This window comes from Hippopotamus amphibius, chromosome 6 (genome assembly GCF_030028045.1).
Source record: "Hippopotamus amphibius kiboko isolate mHipAmp2 chromosome 6, mHipAmp2.hap2, whole genome shotgun sequence".
In the NCBI taxonomy this organism is placed as follows: domain Eukaryota; kingdom Metazoa; phylum Chordata; class Mammalia; order Artiodactyla; family Hippopotamidae; genus Hippopotamus; species Hippopotamus amphibius.
In genome coordinates this window covers 20882107-20888106 of record NC_080191.1, presented here as the reverse complement: position 1 = coordinate 20888106, position 6000 = coordinate 20882107, and the positions used below count along the sequence as shown (strand labels likewise).

The 6000-nt window shown below is 40.4% G+C and overlaps 1 pseudogene; it reads left to right on the top strand.

Annotated features, from left to right (window-relative positions):
* The first annotated feature begins 3658 nt into the window (after positions 1–3658).
* LOC130855395 (40S ribosomal protein S2-like) lies at positions 3659–4506 on the top strand (annotated as a pseudogene).
* Positions 4507–6000: the final 1494 nt, after the last annotated feature.

Below are 6000 nucleotides of genomic sequence, written 5' to 3'. Positions count from 1 at the left end.
AAAACTGATTTTTGTGTCATAATTTTTAATAATTATTAATGTGATATCTTGATTGATCATAAGATATTTCTGGCTTGCTTGTCTGCAAATTCATTATGTTAGGTCATCATGATACTTTTAGCAACTTCATTTTCAATCAACATAATTGAAAGCTACATCAGATAGTCTTGGCAAATGCCAGATGACAAATAATTTTTGATAATTTTAAATTTTGGAAAGGATTTTTCTGCTGATGTAACTGTTACTGGAGCTATTGAGAGTATTTTATAGAAAAAAGGGGATTATATAGACTATGATAACATTGGACTAAATTTCTTATAAATTATTTTGAAATATATCTCCCAATTTGTATAGAGCTAATGATTCAGATGGAATAATTTTTCTAAAGAGACAACTCTAGGGACCTCCCTGGTGGTGCAGTGGTTAAGAATCTGCCTGTCAATGCAGGGAACATGGGTTTGAGCCCTGGTCCGGGAAGATCCCACATGCCATGAGGCAACTAAGCCCGTTTGCCACAACTACTGAGCCTGCGCTCTAGAGCCCGTGAGACACAACTACTGAGCCTGTGTGCTGCAACTACTGAAGCCCATGTGCCTAGTGTCCGTGCTCTGCAACAAGAGATTCCACCGCACTGAGAAGCCGCGCAGTGCAATGAAGAGTAGTCCCCGCTGCCCCAACTAGAGAAAGCCTGTGTGTGGCAACAAAGATCCAATGCAGCCAGAAATAAATAAATACTTAAAAAAAAAAAAACTCTAAATATATATCAGTTTCATATAAGTCTGAATTTCACTGTAAATGTAAATTTATGCAATGGAATTTTATTATTATTATTATTTTTTATAAATGCATTTTATTTATTTATTTATTGGCTACAGTGTGTGTTCGTTGCTGCACACGGGCTTTCTCTAGTTGCGGCCAGCAGGGGCTACTCTTCATTTAGGTGTGCCGGCTCCTCACTGCAGTGTCTTCTCTTGTTGTGGAGCATGGGCTCTAGGCGTGTGGGCTTCAGTAGTTGTGGCACACGGGCTCAACAGTTGTGGCTCATGGGCTTAAATGCTCCGTGGCATGTGGGATCTTCCTGAAGCAGGGATTGAACCCGTGTTCCCCGCATTGGCAGGCGGATTCTTAACCACTGTGTCACCTAGGACGTCCTTATACAATGGAATTTTTTTTAACAATTAAAAAAAATTTTTTTTTTAAATAAATTTATTTATTTATTTAATTTATTTATTGGCTGTGTTGGGTCTTCATTGCTGCACACGGGCTTTCTCTAGTTGCTGAGAGCAGGGGCTACTCTTCATTGTGGTGCACAGACTCCTCATTGTAGTGGCCTCTCTTGTTGTGGAGCATGGGCCCCAGGCACGTGGGCTTCAACAGTTGCAGCACATGGGCTCAGTAGTTGTGGCTCATGGGCTCTAGAGCACAGGCTCAATAGCTGTGGCGCACGGGCTTAGTTGCTCCGCGGCATGTGGAATCTTCCCAGGGCAGGGCTCGAACCCGTGTCCCCTGCATTGGCAGGTGGATTCTTTACCACTGCGCCACCTAGGAAGTCCTACACAATGGAATTTTAATGTTTCCTCTGACATTTCCTGTAATTGTAACTGCCATATAAGAAATTGAAAGTAGTTTTATGATTTGTATAAATTCAAGATGGCTGTCTATGCATTCTACAATTGCCTTCAATAAAAAGGAAAAGTTAATGTAAAATTGTCTTCTTCCTTAATAGTTTGTTCACCTGAAGCTTTGTATGAAAATAGTGTTCTATTCCGTTAAATGTGACAATGTTTAAATTCAGTTTTTATTTGTAAGCCTGTGAATACTGCTTGCTAAACTCACTGAAGAACTTCAATAACTCTCATGTATGTTTTAATACAATATCCATGTATATGTTTTCATTTTATAATAATTTACAATAATCTGTTGACAGTGTTTATTGCCAGAGCACTGGCAGTTTCTGTCTGGGTACTCAGGCCAGAGAGTTAGTATTTATGCAGATGCTGCCACCTCTGCCTTTTGTGCTGATGCTACCACTGTCACCAATACCAATCTGGACCCAGACCCTGGACCAGGCTTAGGCAAGTGTGCTGGGCTGTCAGACCAATTGCTTAACACCCAGGCTGCCTGCTCTGCCCACAGGTTTGAACCCTTGTCTGTATGTGCCACCTCCCTCCCCCTCAGTGTATCTCCCTTGCTCAAAGGACTACTTTATTGTCCTTTTGAACTTCACTTACAAAATACAAGTTCAAAGATAAAATTAAGAATGAGGCCTTTCTGAGAGTGAGGCCCAAAGGCCCATGAAACTGCCCTGCATGGATTACTAGTATTCTAATTTCACTTTATTTATGCTATACTAGGTAAGCAATCCAATCCCTAAATTCCCTTCTTGAGAGTCTGCTTAGTAAATACGAAATATATGATCAGTGTTTGTGAAGACTGGGTCTTCCAGGAAATAGATGTCAAGAAGGAATTAGGAGCACAATAGATTTACTGGGGGGCAATGTCCACGAAAGATAAAAGGACAAGGAACAGGAGTGAGTAGACAGGGAAAATCTTCAGACCCGGTGATGCCCTTAGGAATCAAGTAGCCTTAATCTAGATATTATAAAAATATTAAACTAAATTTTAAAAAACCTTAATTAAAGAAAATTAAAATAAGGTTTTCTAATTTTTTTTTAATTTCAAAAGAACTTTCAGGCATAAATATTCATGTTTCAAAGTAAATTTATAAAACTCAATTTCAGAACTTATAAAAGCAGATAGATAACTTATGAATTAAAAAAAATACCTCTGCAAGAATATACAATAGAAAACAGATGATCTCTTCAGCAAGTGGTGCTGGGAAAGCTGGACAGCTGAAGTAAATCAAAGAAATTAGAATACACCCTCACACCATACACAAAAATAAACTCACAATAGCATAAAGACTTAAATATAAGACACCATAAAACTCCTGGAAGAGAACATAGGCAAAACATTCTCTGACATAAATTGTACCAATGTTTTCTTAAGTCAGTCTCCAAAGGCAACAGAAATGAAAGCAAAAGTAAACAAAATGAGACCTAATCAAACTTATAAGCTTTTGCACAGCAAAGGAAACCATAAACAAAAATGAAAAGATAACTTTAGAACTGGGAGAAAATATTTGCGAACGATGCAACTGACAAGGGTTTAATTTCCAAAATATACAAACAGCTCATACAACTCAGTAACAAAAAAAAACCCAATCAAAAAACGAGCAGAAGAACTAAACAGACATTTCTCCAAAGAAGACAATACAGATGCCCAAAAGGCACATGAAAAGATGCTCAATATCATTATCAGAGGATTGCAAATCAAAACTACAATGAGGTACCACCTCACACTGGTGTGGAGAAAAGGGAACCATCCTACACTGTTGGTGGGGATGTAAACTGGTGCAGCCACTATGGAGAACATTATGGAAGTTCCTTAAAAACTAAAAATAGAGTTGCCATGTGATCCTGCAATCTCACCCCGGGCGTGTATCTGGAGAAAACTCTAATTGGAAAAGACACACGTACCCCAATGTTCATAGTAGCACTATTTACAATAGCCAAGACATGGAAGCAACCTAAATGTTCACTGACAGATGAATGGGTAAAGAAGGTGTGGTATAGCTTCTTCTACGTGAAAACACCAAATGGTGGATGACAGCAGTGCTGCAGGAGGGCCAGGAGGGCTGGGAGGCCCTGAGGGCCCTGGAATGGGAGGCCCTGGTGGCTTCCATGGAGGCTTCAGCAGCAGCATCCAGGGCTGGGATTGTGGCTGGCGTCTCTGTGGGGGCTAAGGCCACAGAGCTCACGGAGGCAAGCCCGAGGACAAGGAGTGACTCTCCATCATTAAGCTGGGCCACCTGGTCAAGGACATGAAAATCAAGTCCCTAGAGGAGATCTATCTCTTCTCTCTGCCCATCAACGAATCTGAGATCACTGACTTTTTCTTGGGGGCATCCCTCAAGACAAGGTTGTGAAGATTATGCCTGTGCAAAAGCAGACTCATGCTGGCCAGTAGACCAGGTTCAAGGCATTTGTTGCCATTGGGATTACAATGGACATGTCGGTTTGGGTGTCAAGTGCTCTAAGGAGGTAGCCACTGCCATCCGTGAGGCCCTCATTCTGGCCAAGTTCTCCATTGTTCATGTGCGGAAAGGCTACTGGGGGAGCCATATCGGCAAGTCCCATGTTGTCCCTTGCCAGGTGACCAGCCACTCTGGCTCTGTGCTGGTGTACATCATCCCTGCCCCCAGGGGCACTGGCATCCTCTCAGCCCAAGAAGCTACTAATGATGGCTGGAATTGATGACTGCTACACCTCTGCCAGGGCCTGCACGGCCACATTTGGCAACGTCACCAAGGCCGCTTTTAATGCCATTTCCAAGACCTACAGTTATCTCACCCCTGATCTCTGGAAAGAGACAGTGTTCACCAAGTCTCCATTTCAGGAATTTGCTGACCATCTTGTAAAGACCCACACTAGAGTTTCTGTGTAGAGGACCCAGGCTCCAGCTGTCGTCACCACATTGTTTTATATGAGAAAAATAAAGTGAATGAAGCCAGTTTAAAAAAAAAAAAAAGATGTGGTAAATATACACAATGGAATACTACTCAGCCACATTAAAAGAATGAAATAATGCCATTTGCAGCAACGTGAATGGACCTAGAGATTGTCATACCAAGTGAAGTACATCAGAAAAAGACAAATAGCATATGATATCACATATGTGGAATCTAAAATATGACACAAATGAACTTATTTACAAAACAGAAACATACTCATAGATATAGAAAATAAACTTATGGTTACCAAAGGGGAAAGGCAGTGGAAGAGGAATAAATTAGGAGTTTGGGATTAACAGATACAAACTACTATATATAAAACAGATAAGCAACAAGGACCTACTGCATAGCCCAGGGAACTGTATTCAATATCCTGTGACAAACCATAATGGAAAAGAATACGTATATATAACTGAATCACTTTGCTGTAATGCAGAAACTAACACAACACTGTAAATCAACTATACTTCCATTTAAAAAAAGTCTCTGTATTTTGGAAACCTATCTTCAAAAGGCCATGATAACAATAGAAAATTATTTTGTTATCAACAGACCAAGTGAATTGAAAGGTTTAACAGGCAAGCGCAATTCATTTCAGATACATTTACTTTAAAAATCTATCAAAAAAATCTATCAAATCTCATTCTCTCCTTCCTTCTTTCCTCCTCTCTTCCCTCCGTCTCTCCTTCCCTTTTTTTTTTTTTTTTTTTTTTTAATATTTACTTGGCTGCACTGGGTCTTAGTTGCGGCACACGGGCTCTTTGTTGCTGTATATGAGATCTGAGTTTCAGAATGCAGGATCATTTTAGTGGCAGCACACAGGATCTAGTTCCCTGACTAGGGATGGAACCTGGGACCCCCTACATTGGAAGTGCGGAGTCGTAATCACTGGACCACCAGGGAAGTCCTCTCTCCTTCCTTTAAAGTGCTTAAATATATTATTGGACCCTTACTAAGTACTAACACTTGCTGGTCTCTTTGGTAGTTATGAATGCAATTCATAACTGTAATTTATACTTATAATTCATAATGGCAATTATGGTTGATTTATGTATTTCTTTAGCAAAAACTTCTTGAATTCTTACTTGGTACTAGGCAAAGTATGAGCTACCAGGAATTCCACAGTGAATAAAGTATGCTCCTTGCCATTCCCCAAAGTACTTGTGATCTAGTGGGAGATACACACACTGGTCAATATTAGTTACTTCCCCTTCAGCCCTTGTACCCAGAATGAGACAAGAAGAGCAAGCCTGAGCCCAACCTGCAGCCTCAAGCTTGCTGCAAAGCTGAGGCAACCTAGATCAGCTAAACCATAGTGGGACTGCAGACCAGTAAGCATCAGAATAAATGCTTGTTGTTGGTAAGCTTGCTTTTGGTAAGTTTATGGTGTGGTTTATTATGTAGCATATTGTAGTAAAAGTCTGGCT